The sequence below is a fragment of the Amblyomma americanum genome, chromosome 6 (assembly GCF_052857255.1).
Source record: "Amblyomma americanum isolate KBUSLIRL-KWMA chromosome 6, ASM5285725v1, whole genome shotgun sequence".
In the NCBI taxonomy this organism is placed as follows: Eukaryota; Metazoa; Arthropoda; class Arachnida; order Ixodida; family Ixodidae; genus Amblyomma; species Amblyomma americanum.
In genome coordinates, this window is record NC_135502.1 from 31028592 (window position 1) to 31056034 (window position 27443).

Genomic DNA, 27443 nt, shown 5'->3' on the forward strand with positions numbered 1-27443 from the left:
TAAAAATGTAGAAACTCAAGAAACGCCCGCAAGCGCATTTTCTTCAAAGAGTAAAAGAAGATGAGAAGGAATGCATTCAGAATAAAACCGTGGGAAAAGTTTCTTCCTTAGTTCCTCACGCTTTGTGCAAGATCATAAAATGTGGTTTATGGTGATCACTTCTCTGCACAGCTCGCATATTGGTTTGTCTTGTTTTGCCAGAGATAAAACTGTGTGTGAAGTGTGCTTGTCCATTGCGAAATCGACAGAAAATTACTTCAGTGGAACGTTCTTGGTGTGATCGTGACTTCCACTCACCTATGATGATTTCAGAATTTTCCTAATCAATTTTCAAGACAGCACTGACCGCAGCACGTGTGTTACGATAATTAACCGCAAAGGACACACACATACTACAAGCAGGCAAACATACGGCTGATAATTCAGTTCATGAGTGTTCAGCCGATCGTTAAATCTTTCGGCTGATCATTCATTCAACTGAGCAATCAGTTCAGTATTCGTCCAGCGTGGCACCAGACAGCTGCCATGAGAGATACATTCGTGATAAAAGAGTAGCCAGAGTGTCACCTTGTGACACAAGACGCGCTTAAAGGAACTCTACGTGCTCTGCGGCCGGTATGAAAGAATCATCGTGCCAGAAACATGCGCAAAAAATGAAGCAGCTGCCGCCGCCGGGCGAAAATCAAAGCCCCAGTTCGGACCGCAGCTGCCAAAGAGCTTGCCGTTGAATGATAAAAATAAGTGCATGCGGTGTAAAGAACCAACAGGACCACCTGGCGCCAACATTGGCAGCTGTTAATAGGAGAGCTGGTCGCATGGTGCCATGGGGGTAGCATGCAGCCAGCTCTTTAGTTTTTTTCCCGTCTCTTGAGCACCACGCATCATTAAGGCCTGCGCAGTCGTCGCACCCACAAGCGTGTTACATTGTGAGCACTCCTAGTTCCTAACCGTATACCGGACAGTTTCGTCCTTGGGACAAAGGTATGCAAACTCCGTTTCTAGCGTCTGACACAAAAGTAGGCCAATAGTTAGCTTATACATTGCATGAGATGGTGCCATGGTAGTTAAGTCGTTCGTGACATGTTCTGTTTGCAGTCATCGCTAAACGGAGCACCCTTTAAGCAGGAGTACTATTGGTTGTATAGTTGATGAAACAATAATCAGAAAAAAAAGCTGTATAAAAGATGGCTTGCGAAGCTGCTTCTTCATTGCGTTAACTCACACTCTCGCACAATACCACCACGAAGCGCACTATCAGCTTGTCAGGTTCGCTTTTTGTCGAACGTATACCACACGTTCGCACGGTTATACATTACGGGCATTGATGGAAGCCCTGTCAATGCTCTCCAAAGACCACCGGGCGACACGCAGGCCCTTAGAAATTTAAAGCTCTCAGAGCGCCCGGGCCCTCGTCATCGGTCCGGCGAAGTGACGCACGGTGTCACTAAATGTGCAAAATAACAAAAGCCAAGACAGTATGAAGCATGCAATCCAACAAATTCAGGCCATCTTTCACGCCGCTGGGCGAACATGTCATCGCTGTGTACCCCATTGTAGGGAGGAAAAAAAGGCATTCTAACGGGGAGAGGAAATTTTCATGTAAATAGCGGCCAGGGGAGGGGGCAGCTCTGTTCCGCTCTTTCTGAAGACCGCACGTCCAGACCACAGGAGCGGTCCCTGGCAGGCTGACACTGGCCCCTGCTATTCGTCTAGACAGCGATTCAGCTGTGCGCACCGCTATGCACATACAAGCTCGCGCGTACATGTACGCGCGCGTGTGGTACAACAGCGATAGGAGGGGTGCTGAAAAGGGGCTGGACTCGTATGCATCAGCGGTCGTGTACAACGACCACCACATCGCTATTCAGGGACGGCTGGAGTTGACAAGCGTGAGAGATGCGCCTCCGCGGCGCGCGAGAAGGGAATAAACGGGACTTTGGTTGGACGCCTCCGCCCGCAGGCATCCCTCGGCAAGAGGCTGCACGGCGCCCTGAGAGCGACTTCAGAGCATGCACGTCTAAGCGAGCAATTTTGCATCAATAATGTTCGCGCAACATTCTCCTTTCTTTTTGTGTTTGTGTGGGTGTGAGTGTAGGTGCTTACGTGGATATCTGAGGAGACATTGCCGCCTTGAAGTGTTTCGGTCGCCGTTGGATTGGCACTTATATAAGAAATGATTATTAAATGCCAGCAGCTTTAGCAATACCAAGAACTCGACACAAGAAATGATTCACCTCATCGGCGACATGATAAAAGCTTCACCATTGAACTACGCACTGGCTGCATCCAAGCGAAAACTCCTTGCCAGGATCGAGCCGACAAGCTTGTGCAGTTCGATCTCGGCCAGCGCAATCCCGGTTGCGACGGCCGCATTTTTATTGAAGCTATACACAGTGATACTGCATAAAGGACCCCCCCCCCCCCCCCCCAAACATGGTCGACATTATCCTGGAGCCTCCTACTGCGGCTGTTTTCGTGGCCCACATAGGGGCTTTGGCGCGTAAAAATGGAGTCACCCCCACCCACTCCTATACTTGTTTGACCATGTAAAGCGGACCGCGCAGCACCAGTCGCGTGATGCTGCCAACAACATCGGCCGTTCTTCGGGATGGCTTGCGTGCGTGCTTCGTCCCAACGCTCACCCCCGCTCCTAGCTCAGACGCCGTCCCACGCACCGCAAGAAATGCATTTCCCACGCACAAACACGCTACGCCACGGACTGCCAGGGCGAACGACGCTGGACAAGGAGCAGTCGGAGACGCTGGGGGAAACAGGAGCCAAGAAGAACAGGCCCGCCGGCCGAAATGTGCGATGAGAGGCGGCGATACGAGGTGCCGGACGCGGCGCCCCTCAGCGACGCCTCGTCTTCCGTCCTATCTGGGGGCGGAATCTCCTCAACCTGCACCCGCAACGCACTCTGCCCCGCGGCGGAGCATGGCGCGACGCGAAGCCGCGCCACCGGGCTTGGCTATTGTTGTCTCCCGGAGGCTTCGTCAAGAAGGCTGGCACCCTGTCTGCCCTTGACCATACCTGCGATTCTATTCCGTCTTTCTGTTTTTGAAGAACTGGAAGTAAAAGGTGCCGCAATGGAAAGCTTTTTTTTTTTCTAGGTGCTCCTTGAAGCTGCCAGTGCGCCGCTCACGAAATGAAGGGGCACGTTTTGATGTTCGGTAGACGTGAAACACAGGGCGTGAATCTTTAGGAACTTAAGCGGGTTCCGGGAACAACATGAAGATTCATACCTGTTGGTTTTTTTTTTTTGCCGGGTTTGTTCGATATGAAGGCGGGAAGACACATTCTTATCACGCGAGCGTCTAGACGCTTTAAGCTCACTCCTTCTTGAAGAAGCATATGTCAGACCAGCACTGGAGTTGTCCGGCACCTAAAACTCTCGCTAGGGTATCCTGTCGTGGGACAGGCGCGAAGCCAGGTGCATGCAGTCTTCTGGAATAACAAGCTGTGAGTTCAGAGTTTAGAAAACGTCACTGTTGTTGGGCCTGGCGCAATAACAACTCTCCACAGTACCTGGCACGGTACCTGGCCGAAAAGAAAAAATTCCTCATGACGATCGTAGCCAGCGTTAATGCATATATCTGAAAGGTACTGAACCGGCGTGCAGACTGGTGCGATCATGTATCGTATTTAATCGTTCCAAGCGCTAGCATCTGGAATGGGCTGTTTTAAGGCGTCAAGATAGGATGATATGGTTTGTCAATAGCGCGTAACATCCCAATGCATTATACCCTTTAACTACATTCCTCAATTTTTTTCCTTTGTAAAGATACAAAGAAAAAGAGATTAAGCTTCTACGCTACTGGTTTCGTATATAAAGACGACTATATTATATTGCCGGTTCTTCGCACGATAAGCTGCTTAGTCATTTATGCGGTCAGTGAAGCTGACAGCTCTATCAACCAAAATTTCATAAAGGTGGAGTTGCATGCGGTGATATCTAAGAATCTCACTCTCATTCATTATCGCTGTCATGCACGCTTCATGTTTCGAAGACAACCCGTCTGTCCACGCTCATACGTTTCGCACAGCGCGCTAGAAGCCACACCCGAAGTTTATTTACATACAAGAGCATTCATTACCCGGAGCGCATCGAGATCCCATTCCCTCCGTCCCGTCCTTGGCACCGAGCCATGCGAGTCCTTCCCCTACGCGAAAACCAACTAGGATGGCCGCGTGCATGCAGACGGAAAATGGAAACGTAATACTCTCCGAGGCTGAGATTACATCTTCGTATGCGAGCGAACTTGACGCCGAGAAAAATCGCGGCCCCAAATGCGTTGCGGCGCCGTGTTTTCGTATCGTGTTTTGTGTCAAGTCTTGTCCTTCGCCTCTTCGTCTCCATGGCCAGGGCTCCTGCTGGACTGCACGCGGCCGCACGCATCAGAGGAGAACAACGTCTATTGTTTAAGCTCGCCACCTTTTCTATCCGTGGTTTTTTTTTTTTTACAATCTAAATTCGCGAAATGAGCGAAATTTATGCGCATGCAACGTACACTGTACACGAGCAGGTTTTTCGGATTAGTTTAACCCGCTTTCTAAAAGAAAAAAAAAAGTGGTAGGGCTTAAAATATAGTTAAACCAAGTAGATGTCCGAAGCTGTGTCGTCGGCACGTCTGGCGACGATATTAGACTCGGGTTAAGATCTCACCGAGGTTAAGCTGATCTGACCTGTTCGCGGCGCAGATGGATGTTGATGAAGACGACGATGTGCAATGCACAGAGCAAGGGTGCGTTGCAGTTTAACACTCTCACCCCTTTTCTGTTCATGAGGAAGAATTCACCGGTGTTGCGCTTCCACGTGCTTTTCCTTTTTATTAACTGCGTTCAGGTGAACAGCCACCCGATTCTTGATCGATCACCCAGTGTGGGTATGTGCCATCTTTTGATAGGCTAATAATAATAATAATAATAATAATAATAATAATAATAATAATAATAATAATAATAATAATAATAATAATAATAATAATAATAATAATAATTTAACACGAGGCGTGGTCGGCGGCGGCGATAGCATAGTACTACTCTCGAGCAGTGTCCAGCGAAGCTGATTTGTTCGCGCCGTTCCGAGTTCTAATCCATTCGCGGCAATATTTATTTATTTATTTATTCAAGGTCAAGGTCAAGGCTTCAGAGGTGAGTCGGCTTTTGCGGCTTTGGTCGTGAATTAGAGCTTTCGCTCTAAAAGAAGCAAACACTATCAGAACGCAACCTCAGGAGCACACTGCACTTGAGAGGAATTTAGCTGCTGCGAGGAACGAAACACTGTTCAAAGAAACCAAGCCGTAGTTGAACAGTGCTTTTTGTGTTTGCGAACTGATGCTAGAGGTATGGACCTCGGCACTGCCATGAGTCTGTTCAGTCTCCACAAAGATAAGGCTCTCTGCTTTGAGGCAAATTAATCTGGCCCTTCCTGGAGGCTAGCAGAAGTGAACAGCACTAAGCCCTCTCAGCTGACGGGGTTTATGAAAGTCAAGCCAAAAAGCAGCAGCATTCCCTGACTCGGAGCTCAGAAACAAATTCTGAGTTCCTCGACATTTTAGCCACTGCAAATGGGACAAAGTGGCAAGAAGCTATTTCTAAAAAAAAATTATTTAAATTGTCATAGCTAGTATAGAACTTCATTTATAACGGCACGTATCGTTTTCTTTAGAAACAGTATTCCTTCCGTTTGCACAGACTGAATATAGTTTCCGCGTACTGCATATAATCTCGGCGCGCATTGTACATTGCTTCGCTGTATTTTGAATTACCCACAAGTCGTTGTTCTATGCAGTGCATCGCTAGCGCCCCAAACATTTTTCTTTGCTTAGAAAAATGTGTAACGAAATCATTGACGCATATAAAGTGAGAAACTTGATTTTAGACGTAATACGCATTGCGTAAATTATGTTTCTGAGCATAAACTGTGCTTGTTTTGATTGCGGTCACATAATGCCTAGCTAGTGCGGTTAGGAGCAGTGGTAAGAAGAATATTTATCGGGAGTTTAAAAATCTGATGGCATGAATTCGATGAATTTCATTTATAGCGGACAGTTAATCTTGACCTAAAGAAGTTGAGAGTTGCTGCGGGAAAGCATTATCAAAATCCAAATCTTCTCTCAGTTCTTTCAGAAGATGACTCTTAAGAAGCTTAGCAAATTCCGGAAAGCATGCACGGAATGTATGCTGGTGCCGCGTTGGCAGAGTAGCAGCCGCGCTTATTATGACTCTCAATTTGTGCTTTTTTTTTTTTCATGATAATCTCAGACCCCCGTGGCAAAGTCTGAGAATACCATTGGTCACCCTTCGGTTGGCCGAAAGAAATGTAAACTACAAGCGGCTTCCGACCTACACGTCTGCTCACTGTCAGCGATAGCTCCCCAACAACGACACATCTTAAGCAAAATGGTGGTTTGAGCTAGTTGGTACATATTCACAATGTCACCAGCGCTGCGACTAGGAACAAGAACAGAGAAGGAAGACAAGGACAAGCGCTTGTCCTTGTCTTCCCTTCTCTGTTCTTGTTCCTAGTCGCAGCGCTGGTGAAATTGTGGACACATCTTAAGTACGCCATTTACTTTTAAACGTTTTGCTCTAAGCCTTTTTTTTTTATCATCTATGACTTTCTTTCGTGCAACTTGATTTCCTCAGGAATGTTCAAACGAGAGTGAAATACTGCTGTTCGTTGCCTTTTCAATGCCCTTTATTTTGATACTTCTTTAGTCCAGCTTAAACGCTCCGCAACAGTGAGGATAGGGACATAAGAAGCCGACCGAAAGCATCACATAAAGGCACCGAGCAGCACTGAGGTCTTCTCCAAGCCACCTAAATTAATATACGTCCCGCCCTTGTTCGTGTGGTCTCGCGTGAGCAAACGCGACAAGAAGTTCCTTTCATTCTGGAATATAAAACTTCACGAACCTCCACAGCATGCTGCTCAGGGGAGTAAAAAAAAAAGGAGGGGGTGTGGGGGGGGGGGGGGGGGGGGGGGTGGGGTGGGGGGCTATGTTATGTTCAGACACCAATTTCAATAACTTGGTTCAGATTGCACCGGCTTGAACGGAGATTTTCGTCTCCCGAATTGGTCCGCTACATTTCTTATCTTCAGGTACTGGAGATGTTCATCTCCAGGCATTCACCAACCACGCCAGCAGATAAAAAAAGACGCCTCTAATAACGAGAGGACAGATAAGTAGGCCGTACAAGATTACTTCTTGAAACCAAAAACAAAAAACACCTAAAAAATCGATGTTAAATTCATTTCCTTTTAACTCCACACGGGCGGCCATCTGTGCTTCGCGGAACGGGATGAAAATCTTTTCTCTATTCAGCGCGGATTATATCGGTGCGGTGATTTGAGAAAAAAGTTATTGAACTCCCTACAGAGAATTTCTAACCTTCTTTTATGTTCTTTCTTACATGACGAGAAAGGGGCCAACCAAAGAGCACGTTTATAATTGGAACCTGGTGCTCTATATTCTTAATATATGCGAAAGGGGCTCGCCGGTGTTAATCCTGGGGAACTGGACCGACGCCAGAAAAAAAAATATAATAAAAGAAAACTCAAATTGGTATAAGAAATCTTTGGAAGTTACTACTCATGTCCTTTTTAGTGTTTCCAATCCATCGCGGAGAGCAGCCCCTTAAATTGTAAAGCAAAAAAATTATTAACGTCCAGAGCTGTCTGGGCGAATTCTGCAGCCGCGACAGTTACAGCGGGATTAGGTAAATGCAGGAAAAAAATCAACAGCCAAAAGAGGAGTACTGCTGAAGCTCTAAAAGCGTTGATGTAAGCATTGTAAGCGTTGGAACGCATCTAACTTTACTGCAACGCGCAAACGCTCTTCCGAGGCACATATTCGCGCTGAAAGCACTGTAGCGCTCGAAAGCTTTCAGTGTTCTAGATTGAGCCACACTACGCGCAACAAGCGGACAAGAATAAAAAAAATGCTACACGTCCGGTCAGATGTATTGGTTCTGTATTCTGTGAGCAGTTGTGTTTGCTGCTGCAAGATGATATTTTAGGCGCTCGGCGTGTAAAGGGCCGAGTGAAAGGGGCCCGAGCAGTTTCATTAATTAATATTTATTAATTTATATTTATAACCCCAAGGGTCCTTTCGGGCATTGCATAGGTGGCGGTGGGGAGTCAAATGAACAAAATTCATTACAAAAAGCGCAAATAGCGCGGGTGTCTTTACTGCTCTCTTTTTTATTCTTATTGCTTTTAGAATACAATAATTTGGACCCGCACATTTTTCGAGAGTTATTCTAAATAGACACGAAAGCGACAAAGACCGATGCACGAGCGAAAAACGCACGTAAGTGGTGAATTGAACAGAGGAAAGTAATGACAGGGAAACGCATGCTTAAATTCATAAAATCAGCGTCTCACACTTACAGTACGGCTTATCGACTCATGTTTTGCCCGACTTTATCACAAAACAGGCTTTTATTTTGAGAAAATAACGGATAAACAAAAAATAAAGCAACACAAATGCGGACACGCAGGTGACACTTGAAAAACAAGAACTCTTAAGTTTTGAAAACTCGTCGAAGATCGAATCGATGGAGACCAATTTGTGTGACGGGTAACTCATGTAAAGAGGCAGAGACGAGACTCGTTCGTGTCGCAGCCATTAAGAGAATATTTACGACCGGACAATTCCCAACAGTAGCCATAAACTTGTCCGGTACTGCGGGAAAAACAAAAGGAAAGAAAACGAAAAAAAATTAATAAAGGCGGCAAGAGTGAAAGCACGCGCCACGGCATTATCTAGGAGCCGCAGCCTTCACGCCCGTGGCGGCTTCAACTTGCAACGCATTCCGTTCCTCGTCCGGTCCCAAGTTCAGGCCTCCGTGGTGGTATAGAGAGTTCCAACGCCCCAGCGTGGCGGTGCGCCTCAGTTCGGGCAAGTCCCCAAAACGAGAGTGAAAAAAGAAGCTAAAAAGAAGTGTCTCGCTTGGTAGGCTTACAGACCTGTTCGCAAGCTCTTGCCAGCCTGCCCGTGATTCCCTGCCTAAAAAAAACTCTCCTAAGGAGAGCTAAGACCCAGCGACAAGCTTCACTCACTCCTGAATTTCATGAAAATTCAGCGCACTTCCTTACTTCTTTTTTTATGCATGGAGATGCGTAGCATAGTCTGCTTCCGTTGCACCTAAGCCTAGCATTCTCAGGTCCTCCCACGATGTTAGTGCGGTAAACAAACGCAGATATTTCGCAACTGAAAATCGAGGGGAATACGAAACACACGAGAGGTCGAGGTGGGGTTCCGCGTGTTTCATACATTATACATCGTCGCGACCGACCGAACGTCACTGGAGGAGGAAGAGTGAGTGAGGGAAGGTCGCAAAGGTTTGTTGATCCACGCTTTTACTCGCGCCCAAAGCGGGAACGATCTTGATGAGCCGAAAAATGCGGGAAGTGTCAGCCACAATTTACCGCTGCTTTGCACACTCGCCGTGCAACATATATAGGATGGCGCAGGTGAGAAGGTTCGCTTGCTGCGCTGGGTATCATATATTACTACTTGACATGACGGCAAGCTTCACTGAGCAGCAGAAAGCGCAGCTGCCGGAAGAAAAGAAAATGCAGGCTTGTAAAGCGTCGTCGAAACGATGACCTGAACGGACAGAAGCAGGCTGTCAAGGCACAAGATTTCAAAGACCGAAACCTGTGACGTCTAAAAGCACGGCGACACGAAAGATGCGGCTGGACCTACCGAGTGCTTGCTGCAGAGGGCGCAACGAAGCGGTGTCTGTCGCCGACAGCAATTACTTACGTCTAATCAATTTGCGGTTTGACTGCAGAAATAGCTTAAGATCGCTGCAATCGTCCAAGAAGGAAAGATGGTCTCATATGAACAGCAGACCGTGAAATTTGTTGTTAATGTCATGCCCTGCGTGAGATGCGTCAGACCAGTTTCCTACAGGAGTGTAAGTACAGCAAGTACGCAGAACACAAGAAGGGACGTAACGGAAGGCTATCGCGTTGTTTCTTGTTTACTTGTGTCGTGGTCTTACCAACTGCCCCAGTTATCTCTCCTGCGTAAAAGGTGGCGTACCTGTACACAGCGCTGTGCAGCGGGCGATCCAAAATGTCCACGCTGTAGCCCCGTTGACCCGCCGCGGTGGCTCAGTGGTTAGAGCGCTCGACTACTGATCCGGAGTTCCCGGGTTCGAACCCGACCGCGGCGGCTGCGTTTTTATGGAGGAAAAACGCTAAGGCGCCCGTGTGCTGTGCGATGTCAGTGCACGTTAAAGATCCCCAGGTGGTCGAAATTATCCCGGAGCCCTCCACTACGGCACCCCTTTCTTCCTTTCGTCTTTCACTCCCTCCCTTATCCCTTCCCTTACGACGCGGTTCAGGTGTCCAACGATATATGAGACAGATACTGCGCCATTTTCCTTTCGCCCAAAACCAATTAAAAAAAAAAAGCCCCGTTCGACCCACATTCACGGCCTGACTGTTCGTAGTTTTTGATGTTTTGCGAGCTATTTTCTCGGAACAAAAAATAACGAAGAAGAACAGCGCGATCTTCACGCGCGTCTGCACTCTAAAGCGACACGAGTAAAAAGGGAATAGTTGTCCCTTTTGTGAAAGGGTGTGCACTGGAGGACAACTGGCTCCTTTTCACTCCCATATATTCGTATTTGTGTTTGGTTTGTTGGTTTGTCGGACACACCTCGTTCCGCGGTTTTCGAACGATCGTAGCGAAGAAAATAAATAAATAAAAGCGCAACAGAAAATCTATGGAGCAAGCTGTTGCCCACGTCCATGAAGCAAAACAGCTCGTACACACGCCTCCACTTTCCGTAAGAAATAAGAGCTTGTAATAACCTACAAAAAAAAAAGAGGATAACGACACTGGAAGCCTCTTCTTCCGCGTTGCTCGACGAGCAAGCGTCGGGCGCCTTTGGCGCGTTTGCGTAGGCCGGAAGAAACGAAAGTGCGCGCCGGCAGGGCGGGGAAATAAACAGTGAAAGAGAGAAAGTGATCAAAAGAAAGAAACACAGCGTGTTGGTGCGACGGTGCCCATCCTTCAACGCCGGCGCAGCGCCGGCTGCACCCCGTAGTGCGAGCGAGCCGCGCGCGCGGACGTGCTCGGAGGTTAAGCGTCTTCCCAGGCGCGGCCTTCGTCCGTTCTATAGGGCCACCAGAGGTGGTGGTCGCGGGCTCGGTGCAACAAACGGTGCCCGCAGAGCCTTAGTATGCAGAGCCAGTGGCCACCACCGCCTCGCGAAGTGTTTGTGTGTGCCCAACATCTGGCCCGGTCCGTAAGAGGTGCGGCGAAAGGGGAACGGGGAAGGGAAGGAAGAATGAGAGAACGGATGCGGGGAGACAAATTATGATGCAGCTGCTCCAGCTTGCATACATATAGAGTCACACCGTTTAATGGAAACCGGGGACAGTGTCACAGTTCAACCGGTGTAATGTGATGTTGCTTCGCTGCAGACCGCATTGTCTTCTATTTTTGTGAAGAACAGGAACGGGGATTCCAGTTGTACAGGTGGGCTCTTAAAAGGCCGTTTCCACCGTTTATGGCCGCATTGTTGAAGCTTTTGATGAAGTTTTCCGTCATTAGGACGTCTGGGCGCTAGAAAATTATTTGACCACAGATTTGCGCGTTTCTATAAAAGGATATAACACGAAAACATGATTCATTTCTTTCTGAATTTTTTTCCACTTACAGGTCGACACATATCATACATCAGAAAGCAAAATTATTTTCTTTTACCCAAGTGTAGAACAAAATGGGGGTTTCCTTCGTTAAACTGTGCTGTACCAAAGTTTTGTGAATGCCTCATTACATGATCAACTAAATAATATGTCTCAGTATGCTAACTTGTACTGTGCACTCTCTCTTATGAGTTTTAATTTTTTTCGGTACATATTGCTGCCGATTATACGAAATACTACTGTTTTTTTCTGTAAGTATTGCTCTCCGTAAGCGCACTTAGATTTGTAGACATTTGTAAAAAAAAAAAATTGCCTTGTGCCTGCTGCTGACTTGCAGGAGTGGTGAGGCCCGTCAAGCAGCGTATAATCCACTGCCTTTTTCTCGCCACTAAAACAGATTGATTATTGATTGATCGAGAAGTTGCAAGTGGAAAAACATGCCGGACATAAGCAAGACCTGCAGGAAGAAGCCATGCAGTGCTCAATCGGTGACTTTAACAAGCTTAATTACCAGCGCCGCTGTGTCCTTCCCAGAGGAAGCCCCAAGGAGACCAAGATTATCACATTCTCCTATTACCAACTGCCATAGAGCCGTTCATCGCCGTTTCCACCTCAGAATACAGGCACATTAATTTGCGTCTCACCTCCGCTCACCCTTGTGAGAGCGCCCAGAATAATCATCAATAAAAAACCTGCGTCTCCTTACACGGCAGCGTAAGGTTTCCTCCAGCACAGATCGCGTGCTGCAGACATTGCTCGCGCGTTTTTCTTTGCGTTCTTCTCTTCTTCCACCCCCAATACTGCGCTGGCTACACACGATTCTCTAACGAATTCCGTCACCAAAGAAACGGAGCACGCAACGAGAGGAGAGCGATCTCCGCTTCGTTGTTTCCCGGGGCACGCCTTTCCTGGAAGAATAAGGAGTAAGCGTCACTATAAGCGGCTCAAGCACGCACATACACACGACCCGCATGAAAGGTGCTGGCCCTCTCTCTCGCCCGCCCGAGAAGCCCCTCTCCCCCTTCGCTGCTCTCGAAGCCCGGACAAGAGGAGAGGCGAGACCCCGGGCGCGCCCACGTCTTCTCCCGAGTCCGCGCTGCTCTGTGAGCGAGCACTCACAAAAGGGGTGGCCACGCGAGTCAGCTGCGGCATCCAAAGGTCAAAGTGGGACACAAAAGACCTCCTCGCATGCTTATTGCTCTGTGCTCGCTTTCCGTTAGTACGTTTGTGTGCGTACCTCTATTGCCTTCTATTTTCCTTCCGAGCCATGGACTTTGGCGAGCCACCTCCGGCCAGCGTCCGGCCAAGCGCGATTCTCCGGCCTCACCTTGTGCGCGGCGCGTGCAAGGGTCACTGCCTCTTGACGGAGCTGCGAGCAACAACGGCCAGGAAGCAGCAAGCGGCGGCGATCATGGGTCTTGTCTGATCGCGGGAGGCCCACCTAACAGCTGCGGAGGGGGTATTGCGATGCTCGCGTAGCGAATCGTACGGCACATACGCGTAGCAATTTTTCCGCCGGCGCCGCGCTTTAATACCGCGTGAAGTGGTTGCGCCATTCTCCGGGCCGCTCGTACGCCCGCATATATAGCGTACATACGTGGCTGTATTGCAGCCGCGCTGCGGTTCGATCATCGTCCGATTGATTCGCTGCAGATTCGCCGGAGCGTTGCTAAGAGTCTGCTTGCTTTACTTCGCAGTACTTTTCTTTCTTTTTTTGCTTCTTCAATGTAGTGCGGACGAGCCAGCGCCGCTTCAGGGGTGGCGCCGCAAGGAAGAAAAGATCAAGGACCTCGAGGAGACGGCAAAAACCGGAGACGACCAAGGAGCTACGAGAACACTCGGTGCATGCATAGCGTGACGCGATGGATGCACGCAGAGGCGAGTCGGAAATGCGTCTCTCGTCCGGCCTCGTGTATAGGTTACGCCCTTAACACGAATATTGTCCACTGCGTCAGGTTGTGTATGCCGAGGAAATAATGGAATACGATCGTGTAAGGAGTTGTGTAGCAGGATAGAGAAGCCAGGCTTTTGGTAGAGAGTGGGGCTTCTCCGTAGATTGATCTGGCGGGTCGATCTGGAGTCATTCAAAGGGTTGAATGCCTCTGAAGTTCGAGGAAGGGTAATAGGCAACTACACGCATGTGAGATACACAGAGAAAATAGAGGGAAACTTTTTGTGCTTGTGGTCGTGCAATTGTTTTTTTTTTTTTTTCAACCGACTGGCGATGTGGATAGAGGGAGAATGCACTAATGTGTATACTGGCGCTTTACAGCGAAAAGTGAAGCAATGCAGCCTTGAGAGTCGTGGAGTCACTGAGAGTAATGAAACGTCACATCTGTGTATGCCTCTTACACTGCTGCCATACTAAGAGCAGTATAGTAATCACTCACGGCTCAATGCGCGAGGCAGTCACGCTTGTACCAAATGATTCGTGGATCAGAATAGCGTCAGCTCGCTCAGTAAGTTACCTTCGACACGTTCGAATGCATTGCTTTCTTTCTCGGTACAACATTTTTGCCAAGGCACGCAACCGAAGTCAGCAGTCCTGCTGCAGGGATCGGTCACGTCGAGGACACTCTACGGTCTTACCTCCCCGTCAAAGCTTTCGGCGGCAAATCCACGAGGAAGCAAATTCCGAATCGGTCACTTTTATTTCCCTTCCTTACCGCGGTAGGTCGTCGGTGGTGGGGCAGTGAGCGCCTGCCGGAAATGACGCCACGTTTCCGCTCCGTGCACCGACCGCGCTGCTGTCGGCGCAAGACACGCCCGTGTTCGTGGGACGCGGGTGTGGTCGCACTGAGCACGCCACAAGCGCTGTCGTACCACCGCACGCACGGTAGAGGGGAAGAGGAGGGCCCTGGTTAAAAAGAAAAAAAGAAAAAGAAACGAGCCTGAAAACGCCCCAGACGCATTCGGTATATACATAATTCGTGGCCCGGCTGCAGTCGGAGGTGTACCCGGACTGGCGTTCATTAGATTACCGCGGCTCGTCGCGAAGCGTCGGCGAGCACGTTTTGTCGCGTGTGCTCGCTATTTATTTGCCGGGGGGTCGTTCGGGCTCTGCCAAATGGGTGAAACGGCCAATTTTAGAGCGTTCGTCCGGGGACTTTGTAGGCTCGTTAGGCACTTTTGTTGCGTGGAGTTGCCGGTTTTCGCAGGTGAAACGGATGTTTAGGAACGCTGTACACCTATCGTACAGTAATATTAAAGCGGAGTCGCAGCACACACGGTGCTGAACAACACTGTACACGCCACAGACACACAACACTAAGCCTACGTCGGTGCGCCATTTCCATTTAAGCTTCATGCGCGCCAAACGCGGAGCGGCTTTTATTTATCGCTCGCCGCAGACTCAGTTTCCTAACTGCGCTTTGTAGTAGCGGAAGTGTGCAGCGATTTCTAGTGCGCGATGAAACGGGTGTAAGTCATACCGACAACTTAGGCGATCCAGTCGAAAGAAGGCTGTTCCTCGCACAGAGTTCACTTTAAGCCAAACCAAACACGCACAGCGTCTGGTTCAAGCCGGCGTCGCATTGCACGCGGTTACGAACTACATGGCCAAGAAACTGGAGCGTTTTCTTTTTACTCCAGTCGCGCTGAGTGGCGTCTGGCAGCCGCGCTGCTCGTCCCGCGCGAAAAGCAGGGAGGGCGCAAAACGACACAAACAGAAGAGAGAGAAGAGGAGGAGGCTAGACACGGGCTGCGAGCGAGAGACGGCGTCTAGCGTTTCGCGCCGCGGCCCGGGGGAGACAAGGACCCAGCCTTGTGCCCCGTCAGTCACGAGGATGCGGCGACAGTGTGACCGGGCCGCCAAGCAGCCAGAGCAGTTGGGCGGGCCTGTGCGGGCCTACGATAACCACCACCAAGGCGAGCGGCGCGGGAAGGATGGAGCCGAAACGGGCTGTGCAGTCGAGCATAGGGCACGAGCGGCTGCGGGTCGTGTCAGTGTTTCGTTCTTTGGGGTTGCCCTTGGTACCGCGACGTGTCGGGAGGCGTTCGCTCGCCCACTGAACACTGGATCGCAGGTTCGGTTCCGACCGCTGCGACTGCTTTTCAGTGGAGGTGCTGCTTTTCAGAAACGCACGTGTGCTGCGCGAAGTCATGTGCATGTTGAAGAGCCCATGGTGGCCTTAATCTCAAGCCCCACCCCGATAGCGCTTGCTTCAGGGTCCAAAGGCTGCTCTGGAGAGCAAACAGCCGAGTCGTGCATTGAATGGGGGGGGGGGGGGGGGGGGGGGGGGGGGGGGGGGGGGGGGGGGGGGGGGGGGAGGATTTGCCGCCTCCGCTCTCTTTCTTCATTTCGCCGGCTCCGGATCCAGTTGAGCCGCCAGCACACGCGAAGAGGCCAAGGCGCCACGAATTTTAGTCCGGGAATTTGTAGCAGGAAGAGCGTCGCCTGAACTTTATAAATTTTCTTTCATACGTGAAGTTGACTCGGATGCCATTTCGTTAGCTTGCATAAGCTCACAGAACACACGTTGAGGAGTAGCACATTGTGTACTGAAAACAGTGCTGGTTACTAGCCGTCAACGACAGGGTGTCTTGAGAGGGTCACAACAGTACAGGCATACAGTTAAAACGTCGAAGTAGCGACTAGGAGCTTGCAAATTGTACGTTTTCGCTGCATCACTGCAGTGAAGGGCTGCAACAATTATTTCCCGCTTTGCTGCGGTTGCGGTGACCGCGAAAGCGGTGAGCACGTCGGTCTATTTTTTCGTTCAATTGTTACCTCGCGATCCTAGCTTAAAGCAGAAAGCCTTTTTCGGTGCTTGCGTATGTTTCCATGGAGCGCTGATTTTATTCATCCGGCCGTTCTGCTTCAGCGTGAAAAGCGCCCAATTGCGGTATAGTGCCCAGAAATGAGGAACTGTGGCAGTGTTTAGTATCGTATACCGTATAAGGTAAGGTAAAAAAACAACGGACACGTGCTCTCTGCCATGGTCGGCGGTGCCGCAAGGCCTGTGATTTCGCTCTGGCTCCTTATAACGTAACTGCCACCTTCGAACATCGTGCCCGCGTAGTTTTGCACGAATGTCACGGCGCGGGATCTGGAAAAGCGGCATTTTGCGGAAAGCCCGCTAAGCATCGAAGCGGAAATCCGAAACATAACGAACTCAGCAACCGTAGCTCGATACGCTTCAACAACAGCTTTCGCCGAAACGTGGTTCAGCCCTTGACATGCGTTACAATAATCCCAGGGCTCTCCTGTAGTACGACGGCCTGTGCGAGTCTCGCAGCGTATAGTACTACACGCCTACAAATCACGTGGATCCTATGCTCTGTGATGGTTTCTTTTCTTTGTTTTTTTAGTAGGCGGTGACCCACCAAAACAACCCCAAACAAAATTACCTAGACCACCTTTGTTTGTTTTGAAACTCAGTGTTTGTACAGACGTGTGTGCGGAAGGATAAAGGGGGTAAACCAGCAGGTTAGAGGGCGTGTACTTTTTTTAACACATCACAGAAAATTGTGTTCCGTGCTCGCTTACTACACCACGCTGACCTCACGCACCAAACTTCCGGGTTTGCAAACAAAAACAAAACAAAACAAACGCAAACAAAAAAGCGCGCAAACAAACGCCCCGTAAGAAGAAGAACAGGCTGGGCATGCACCTGATCCTTCCGTCCACAGCACATACTGGGCGTGCGACCAGGAAGGTTTCTGAGCAGACGCAAGAGTAAACAGAAAGGTGCACGAGCGTGCGTGTACGGTGTACTTCTTCCCTTAATTATTTTCTTTTCGTCGACACTGATCAATACACTGTGAACCTTCCAGGCGCGGTTATAGTTTCCTGCAATTTCACGTGTTTTGTTTTCTACGGACCGCTCGGCCATAAGCAGAGCGTTAGACGGAGAGCGGCGCGCTGCCAGGGCAGAAACGCGATTTCAGAGTCGTTCGGCTCGGTTCCTCATTTGCAGCCGTCGTCATGCCGCGGTGGTCGTTACGCTCCACTTGAAAGAATTCGGCGTTCTCACCTGCGTTTTCCCACGCTCGGGAAACGCCGAGATTTTCAGCGAATAAACCTGACGTGTCGTGGAATCGCTGTCACCGGTTGTACGTCCTTCTTCCTTTTTAGATATGGGTTACGAACTACGTCTGAGTTTCCTTTTATTTTTGTTTTTCACGGAGGGAGAGGAATTTCTTTATTTTTTGTTTGTGTTTCGCTGAAGGAACGCCGTGTTTGCATGATGATGCGTTGTCCTAGATTCATATCCCGAACGTTGTGGAGCCTCGATATCAATCATATCCGCTACCAAGGCGTCTCCGCGTAGATTGCATGCAGATCGGTCACATACCCGCGTGCTCTCAGACTTCCTGGAAGATGAGATGACGTGCCCTCAACGATGTGCAATCGACGCGGTAAATACCTCGACAGCCTTTATGTTTATTTTGTCGATGTCTTTCGGGGTCAAGGGGGCTTCGAATAGATGCCTCGCTCCATTTAATGGAAGGCAGCACGGCTCTGCAAGCGCCCTTTCTAAACTCCTCTCATTACGGGAGTTGGTCGGCCATGTTGGTTTTAGTAGACAAGGAGAAAAAAAAATGTACGAGGCAGCGTATACCGCATACATTTAAAGGTGCTGGGTTTTCAATCGAACGCAGCATATGTATCACTGCAGTCAGTGCTTGAAGTCAGAGGGTCTCAAGGGGCTCGGGGTCCCCCTACCAGTATTTGTCAGTACTGGTACGGGCGACGAGATCTCAGACCCACCGCGTAGAGACTGCATGAATTCGAAGAAGTCAACTATTCTTTATTTTTCTGCTAAACAGTGGTCGAAACATTTCTTCTCTGTCGTTTCAAAAATTTCCCCGTGATTTTTGTAGGGATCATCAACATGTTTTCTAAAACGTGATCGAGACTGAGAAAAATAAGTCGGCAGCACTACACAAAGTTTGTAGGAAAAAGGGAAACTCCTGACCTCACACCACGAGTCAGTCCAGGGCTGGCCACTCAGAAAGGCCACTTAACAATGTGCAAAGTTTCCTCCCGGCAACGTTCACAAGTGAAAAAAGCTTCTAGCCTCCCCAAATTCAAAGCGGCTCTAAGCTGTTAATTATATTTTCTCTTTCTTTCTTTCTTTCTTTCTTTCTTTCTTTCTTTCTTTCTTTCTTTCTTTCTTTCTTTCTTTCTTTCTTTCTTTCTTTCTTTCTTTCTTTGTTCTTCTAGTTTCACCATTTTTTGTTTATTTTAATTTTGTATGCATGCAAATTTTTGTACGCTATAAATACATCCCTGTGTCAAAAATGCTGCGTAAAACACGCTGCCAGCCACTTTATCTGCAAATTTATTTCTCTCTCAACGTGTGCGCGAATCACTGGAGACCCCCCTTCAATGTAGCCAGGCTTTAAGCACTTACTGTTACAGAGCAGGGCCCAAGAGTACGAGTTAACTCCGACAGACGTTCCTGATTTTGCTTTCTCCATGACCGGCGTCGCAGCTGCTTACACATGAGTCTAGCGAAAAAAGATATTGGTTACTAAAGCCATCGCAACAGGCACAGCTCTTTGAAATGTGAGCTTCCAGCACCCAACCTGGCCTGGTTTGAAACCGCGCTCGCCCAATGCGCAATCTGTTGCGGGGCCTGATCTCCGACCACCAAGAGCGATCACAGACGCCGCCCTCAAAATCAAGGCCGGACTATTCGCCCTGCAGAGCCCCATGCGCAAGCGTAATGCAGGGCTGCGGCCGCTAGAGGGCGAATTCCTGTCCGCAACTTGCGCGCCGTGCACAAGCAAATTAGCCAAATGAAACCAGATATCAAACAACGCAAATTAGCGGCACGACCATGCGTCCGGGGAACACAACATCACCATGGGCAGGGTGAGGATAAGTTATTACGGGCAAAAAAAAAAAAAAAACCCGGAGAGCTGACGCAAGGCGTCGAATCAAGCGCGCAGGCGTGGACGCGTGGCGCGCTTGCGTGCACTGCCCGAGGTGGCGTTGGCGCAGCCCCAAATGCGGGTCGCTGACGCGAAAGCGGATCGGCGCGGACCAAAGGAATGGAGTGCGCGTGTCCGCGCCAGCGGATCAAGCCTCCATCGCGGCCGCGCGAGTGAGCGTTTCTTCCGTGCCGGGCGTCGGGTAATTGCGAGGCCGTTCACGGCCTCTATACTTCTCGTGATGTATAGATGCGGCACGAAATAGACGCCCATTGTAGCAGCATGCTGGGCTGGCTACGCCGCACCTTCGCTTTCAGCCGCCATAGTGTGTGTGTGTTAGTGTGCTGTGGTAGTGCTGGTGTGGTAGCACCGCCTGCAAGGCAGCGACGGCTTCAGGAGCGGAAAGGTGTTTCGGGCAACAATTACCTCTCGGAGCGGCGGTTCGCGACGGCCCAAGGCGAGTAGTTGCGCTCCTGTTGAGTGCGCTCTAATTGCCCACGTGATCGCTTATCAGGGAATAATCTCACCTTCCTCTCGAGCACCGCTCAGAGACACGGAGGCCGCAACGCACTTTCTCTAGGGATTTAGTAAAGTGTTTAATGACAGCACGTTCCTCCGGAAGACGGTGATGAATTGCCGCGCGATGCTTTCTGCATTTTTTTTTTTGCAGGGATGGCTGTATCGGGCACTCTCTCTGGTATAAAAAATCCGCAGGAACACCTAATAATTACTTGATGCGTTGGCAGTGCAATAGCGCTCAAAGCTGTTGATGCGTCTACAGGAAGTGTTGTCACTTCCGGTTTGACGCGGTCACTACCCCATATTCAATTGGAGAATTTTATGACCGACGTCACAATTTTTCTCCCAATGAGGTTTTCAATGTTGTAGCGTTCTTAGTACTTCCGTAGCCTTTGGTGTAGTGTGTCGTAACCAAAAATCTCCAAGTCCACATGCTGGACAGTGGGAATATTATCAAAGGGAGCGATGGAATAGATGCTGAGAATGTAATCTGCGCAGCTATGCGCGGTACACTTGGACCCAGTCTGTGCGAAAACTCTAGTGGCACTCAGCGGGTGCAGGCCCCAGTGGTGCATTAATCGATTACGATTTTTTCGCGCATAAAAGGGCAGAACTTTTTTTTCATTTATTTCTTTCTTGCTCTAACTGAACCCTCAGATAATAATGTGTGCAGCCTCAACTGCCCTGTTCGAATTGGTTTTATTGAAAAAGGCGGCCCAGCAGACGGATATGTATTGAAGCTGCCGTACTTAGAAACATGCAGGAGCGTGAACTGACGAAACATTGGCACGTTCAGTAAGTAATAAGCACGCTGGTGCAACAATTGCACACCATCGCACCATCGGAGCGGGCAAGTATGAAAGGGATCAGATCAAAATGCACAGGAAAGGTCAAAAGGAAATGGGATACGCGGTTGTGGACACGCAGGGAACAAAGACAGCGGCTGTTGCATCTCTGCGTCGCTGGCCCGACACAGTTTCCGACTGACAGCCGTGCGTGCTGGCGTTGCCACCAACAGCTGTCGTTGTCGGGGCGCGAGGTTCCTAGCAACGCCCTAGTTTGGGTCAGAGCCCAGTGGTAACTGCACGGTCGCTGACAATCAGGGACCAGTTATCGAACCGTTCGCCGCAGAAGACGGCCTGCAAACATCTGCTCGAAAAACATCGATAGCCTTTAAGATCGAGCAAAACGCCACTACTCATCAGCTGCAGCTATATAAAGAAAAAAAATTTCTGACAAAAATAAATGAAAAGGTGACGACATACAACTACAAACGAGTCGTATGCGGCCATGGAAAGTAGTTATTGGCAGTTCTCACTGCAGTTACCCTTTACAGCCTTTTCACAACTGAAGTGAAATTCTTCCATCAATTTCCTCAGTTTAATGATGTAGGGCTCGTAAAGCCTCCAGAAGGCTTTTTGCCTGCACCCGCAGCATTCCATATGTAGCCGCCGCGGTGCCTGAGTGGTTATGGCGCTCGAAAGACGTGGGTTCGATCCAGGCCGCAGCGGTCGAATTTCGATGGAGACGAAATTCTAGAGGCCCGTGTGCTGTGCGATGTCAGTGCACGTTAAAGAACCCCAGGTGGTCGAAATTCCCGGAGCCCTTCACTACGGCATCTCTCATAGCCTGAGTCGCTTTGGGACGTTAAACCCCCATAAACCCATTACATATGTAGCGTGTGATGTTGAAATAAATTTCTGATTCTGAAGAAAACAAAAAAAAATGTTTCGTGGCAGCTTTCAGATTAGCCCTGACAGCCAAGTGTTGTACGGAATCGCAACATGCTTTTTGTGAGACAAACCAGAAAGATAATCGCACTTCCGAGAACTGAAGCCCTTTTTCCCGTCCATTTATTTTGTTGTAGGTGGTTAAACAGCCCTACTGCATATTCACGTCTTTTTCATCTAAAACCACGATTTCCTTGAAGCGTAGCCTAGAATCAATCCTGTCAATCCAAAGCTTACGAAACATATCTTCCCCCCGCAAGTCGGGCGCAGATCCGCAGGGCTGTTTGATCATCCACTTGCGAAGCTCTCCCAGGTCTCGTGTATCAAATCCGGTGGTCTCACGAGGCCACAAATAGGAGGAAGGAGGAGGAGGAGGAAGAAGAAAAGCTTTATTAAAGTGGAAGGGAGTTGGGCACTCTGCAGACGGAAAACACGTCTTTTGAGCGGTGGGAGGCGTTGCTGACAGCGATAACCTGGAGGACCAACGGGCCCACATACAACAGGTCCGCAGAGCAGCTCAAAATAGGAGGTACGCTTACTGTCACGTTGCCTGTGGGCAGCGAAGACCGCTATGCAACTGTGTGCGCTGCTTCCATGGTGGTCGATAGCCGACGCAGTGACACGGTGGTGTGGCAGCAAAATCAGCCATACAAAGCAAGTATACAAATTCATAGATAAAACAGTTCGACAGACAATTAGAAAGCTAATAGAAAGCAATAGCAACAGAAAGCGATAAATTTTGGCGGTTCTGAATTTAAGGAAGACGAATAGTGTCAGTTTCTGTCTGCTGCTCCTAGCTGGCGCCTCCTTATGCTGGCCTTCTCCAAGTGGCCACAGAGAATAGACGTGCTTCGAAGCGAAGCCTGTGAAGCTTCGCTACGGGTATGATCAAGGAGCTGCTGCAGATCCGGGCACCTATCGGCACCTCTTTGGCGCCCTGTCGGCACGCGAAAGAAATGCCTCGAAGGACGGTTACCCTCGTGAAATCGGGTCACGCCTCTTTTCTGGGCGGTCGAGACCGTTCTCGCACACAAAGAAAAGGAGAAACAGAAAAAAAAGAAAGCGGAGAAAGAAAACGAAAAGCTGCCTACCACTCAACTCCTATACCCTCTTGCCAGAAATGCCTTGTACAGTATCGGCGGGCGTACACCTTGAGCTGCCTGCCGGCACCCGCGCCGCCTTTGGTTGCACGATGCCCGCACGCGGGTACTCGTGAACATTTGCGGTCAGGGCCGCAGTCACGCCGGCGTAACAGCCACCCCTGCTGCTGCCTGTCGGCGGCATCACAAGAGGAACGGGAGGGGGCGCCCTTTTATCTCATCGCCATATCAAACAGTGCCGCGTCATGTTGTACATCCCGAGCGAGAAATGCGTGAGCCGCTCGGTGATGGCCCCCATACGTCCGGCAAGGCCGAAGAAAACGAAACGCGGTGGCGCCGCGCAGCGGCCGGACGGGTGATGCCGGCTTGTGACGTCACGAGTCCCCCACAACTCTCTACCTGCCAGCTTGCCCGTTGCACCCTCTGTTCTTTTCCGAGCCCGCGTAGCTGCGGATGTGGTGCGTGATATGGAGGCCTATGTTCTGGCTCCCTCAGTAACTTCGGACAATGGTCTCGCCATTGTTCGCCAGAACGGAGAGGAGAAGCTTTACGAAGAAAGGAAGATGGTCCAGGCTTCGCAACTGCGGTGTCGCGGGGGCGGATTCGACACGGGCGGTGCGTGGCGTGGCGAGATATCATAGAATCAAGCGCGGCCATAGTTTCGCGCGCCAGTTGTGAGCAGTCCGCATTTCGCAACGAGCAACCGCGTGGTCGTCGAGGAAGCACCGCGATATCTCGCGAGAGCACGTGAGCGCTGCGTGCGCCTGTAGCGCCTACGGCTAACGCGAGAGGGAAGTGGAAAGAAAGGTTCGTTTCATGCGGTTGACGTGCACACGTGTAGACGTAATTTGGCAGCGCTTGTAGTTTGATTCTAGCGCGTACGGATGGAACGGGTGTAGTCGTCTTCTATACTTGCCCTAAACGCGCCAATGCGGACTGGGAACGTTCGCTCTTCTGGCCTTGGCGTTTCAGTGCAAAATTAATGTTACAATGACCGTCTGTACTTGGATCCCCTGTAATGTGACTAAGACATGACAATAGAGTTTTATGTCATACCCATCTACACTTGTTTGGCATGACCCCGAGGATGGGAATTATGAGCCGTACTTTATGGAGATTCCGTTTTTAATTCATTAGTTTTCTTCTCTGCGCTTGTCAGCTGCAGCTTGTGACGTCAGGGCTACGAACAATGTCATTCGGGGGTTTCGTTATCAAACGCAGCGCTGACCAAGCAATTCAAGGAAACAAGAGATTAAACTGCAAACAGCGCAGTTGAAAAAACAAAAAAAGAAGTGCTAATTGGCCTAACCTAAACTTTTCTTCCAGAATAGTTCCAAATTAAATTCACTCGGTTGAGTAAAACCAACCAATCGTAAAGAATCCCTTTATTGCAATCGAGTCACACTTATTCAAGATCCCTAGTGCTCGGCTGACAAAGTTCCGTGATAATAATATGAAATATTTGCGAGTACGCACAAAGTCTAAATCTTTGTAGTACGCATTCTATAGGCATCACGCTCTAACACTGCAAAAACGTGCTGATTCGGGCATCGCCGGATGCATTGCGCTAAAGGCCTGCACCTGACGTTGAGGCCGTAACCAAAGCTTTGTAGCAAAGCCCAAAGCAAGTAAATGCACAGAGCTCCGCAAAGACACGACTGATACTCTAAACAAGATAAACAACCCGGAACACTATGGCAAAAGGAGACGCGAAGGGCACATAAGCTGCCACCAGCAGCGCTCAGTCTATACTTCACAAAATGTTTGCTTGGCAGCATATCGCAAAACCACTATCTCGGAAAAAGTTTTGGGTTCTCTAAGGTATACAGTACCATGTGCAAAGAATCGCGTTATATTCATCGGTGTGGTCGCAGCAAGAAAGCGGATCCCTGCATTTGATAGAAAGTGCAGTCTCAGTATAACGTCCAACGCCATAGGGAGTCCGTCACGGTTCCATGATGTACCAAAGCTTCAAGAAGCAATTTCTCTCTGCCTGCAAACCGCGCGGCTGCCCGCGAGCTCACGTTAGCCCTATGCTCGCGCGCAGCGGCTCCGGCACTATTTGTGAGGGGCTCAGTTTATCGAAGAGGACTCGGAAACCGATCAAAGCCTCGAAAGAAGTGGCATCTATAGACGCCGCACCCGGGACATATTCTTCACACCGCATTGCATGGAGCGCGGGCCGCTTTCTTGAAGAAGAATTGCTCGGGAAATAAGATATCGCCCTGGGCCTCTGGACAAAATAAACGCTTCCGCACAGATGCGCACCGGCATTCAGCGCAAAGTAGGCGGCTTTATTCTCTTGAAAGATGGTCTGGGCAGAGGTGAAAGAGAGAAAATAGGTATAAAGATCCGAAGCCAGCAAAGCAAGCCTGTAGGCGGAACACGGGCAAGGCGCCATCCGGCAAACGCCTCGTCTATTGCTTTCTAAACGGCCTCCATAACTCAGAATGACTACCAAGGCGAGAGAATGCGCGGAACAATAAGCATTTCGTGCCATGTCCCCACCACACAGCGGCGCCGAGAATTCACGCGTTGCTCGGTGGGCAAAAATAATTGAGAATAAAGTAATAAGCAAAATCAGGGCAACAGCCCGTCTTCATACCTTGAGCAATAAGCAGGCATTTCGAACTTCTTGGTTGCAGTCTATTGGGTTAGCTCCATAAAGTATGGCTTTCACTTTTCTGTATTCGTGCGGCTTAGCTGCCCAGTTTAGAATTCCGGACATTGCTGAATTTAAAATGAAAGGAAATCATGTCGGTGTTTGGAATAATAATTGCTTGGATAAAACAGTAACACGTCTTTTATGTTTTCCTTTTGTTCTACTGAGCTAAGCACAGCTCCAGAGAAAAAAAAAATAATGAGAAAGAGTGACCGAAAATGGCACGTTTAAAACGAGGTCAGTCGACGCAGACAAAACCGTGACCGTGGCATCGATACAGACCGTCCTTTAATCACCGTGACAAATGGAGCACAGCTGAAACAACACGATCACGCGTCAAAAACTCGATGTCTTGTGCTCGCCTGCAACCATAACACCTCCTTCCTCTGCCATTCTTTTTTTTTTCGTTCTAAAAAAGCCTCGCCTTGCAAGCAACAGCGCACTGCAAATGTCAGCATAAGGCTGCAGACACGACCCCAAGAAGAGGGCCCTTCTTCAGAATCGTGGAGGCCACTGAGAAGGAGTATATATACACAAGCCGACATGTATCGCTCGAAACTGGTCCGCACCGTCCGCTGAATCAGCTCCAAGGCACGGCTAGAACAACATACCAACAAACACACGCGCACGCCAGCTGCTCACTTCGAGGCGTGAGTGTTCGCTCGCACTGGCCACGGTATACAGGGCCGTGGTTTGCACGCACCCGATGGATTTCCCCCGAGCTGTCCAGCGCTGCTTATAGGCGCGGCTTATACGCGGGGTGGGAGGGCCTGTATACAGTTGCTCCTTCGAGAGCGAGGCCGAATCAATGGCCCAGTGACCTGTATGTGCCAAGAATGGAACCACTCTGCGCGAGCGAGGTTGGCGAAACGACGACTCCGGGCCGCACCAACTGGCGCTCCAGATCGATGCAACAAACAGTGGGACGCCCATATAGCCCCCCCCCCCCCCCCACCCCCCCCCCCCCCCTACACACACACAGTTGTGCCACGGGCGCTGCAAAGTTCCGTGGCTGTAATACGGTGCCGCACGCGCCCTCCTGTTTACCTGCTGGCGGTGCTATGCGGTAGTAGCGCACTTCCGCGCTGCGACTGATGACGCTCGCTGTGGCGAGGCTAGCGGCTGATATATGGATCGCTGCCGGCCCTGCCCGCTACGTCGATGCGGTTCTCGTTTGGCGCGCCGGATCGTTGTAAATGTTATATGGCCATCGCCAGCTCGGCTAGACACAGCGGGGGCCTCAAGGCATAAGTGTAACGCGCCAACGCTGGGTCGATTGGTGGAACAGGTGAACGGGTGGCGCACAACAGAACTCTGCCCCGGGTCCTTCACGCGTGTGCTTGTTCTCGTTCTCTTGTGCCGGCTTCTTTTCACCCATTCATTCAGATAGCCTGCTGCCCCTCCACATAGCGGCAGCTGAACACAGCCATAACAATGCTGGCATTGAGGTCTGCGTTCTTTTCAGGCATCGATATGTTTTGAGTGTCTGCAACACTCAACTATGGTGCACACAGACACGTACAGTCACGCCATGACTATATGATATGGAAGAGCTATTATTATCATCACTCAGAACTGGAAAATCTTGCAGGAAACATAAAAACATCATCAGCAGTTAAGAATAGCATACCCTCAGATGTTACTGAAGTTAATGCTGCTACCACGAAATTGCGTAGAAGCCACCTGTTCACGCCAGAATTTCGAACATGTTAACGTACCCGGAATATTTCCTCCTCATCATCTATTACAAAATGCTCGCCACGGGCGTTAAATGCACTGCCCTGCTCAAAGACTTGCAATACTTGCAGCAGCGACCACGTCATCATGTAGAAACACTCCACTCCAGTCTGTAGCAAAAAGCCGAATATGATCATGTC

At 49.8% G+C, this 27443-nt stretch overlaps 1 protein-coding gene and 1 non-coding gene across 5 annotated transcripts in view; one reads left to right on the top strand and one right to left on the bottom strand.

The window, feature by feature from the left end:
• The window catches only part of LOC144136553 (limbic system-associated membrane protein-like), a 187558-nt gene that overhangs the window by 136501 nt on the left and 23614 nt on the right, over positions 1-27443 (bottom strand). The gene's annotated exons all lie outside the window — the stretch shown is intronic.
• On the top strand, positions 10119-10190 carry TRNAS-ACU (transfer RNA serine (anticodon ACU)). The gene has a single exon. It is a non-coding gene; the product is annotated as a tRNA-Ser (tRNA).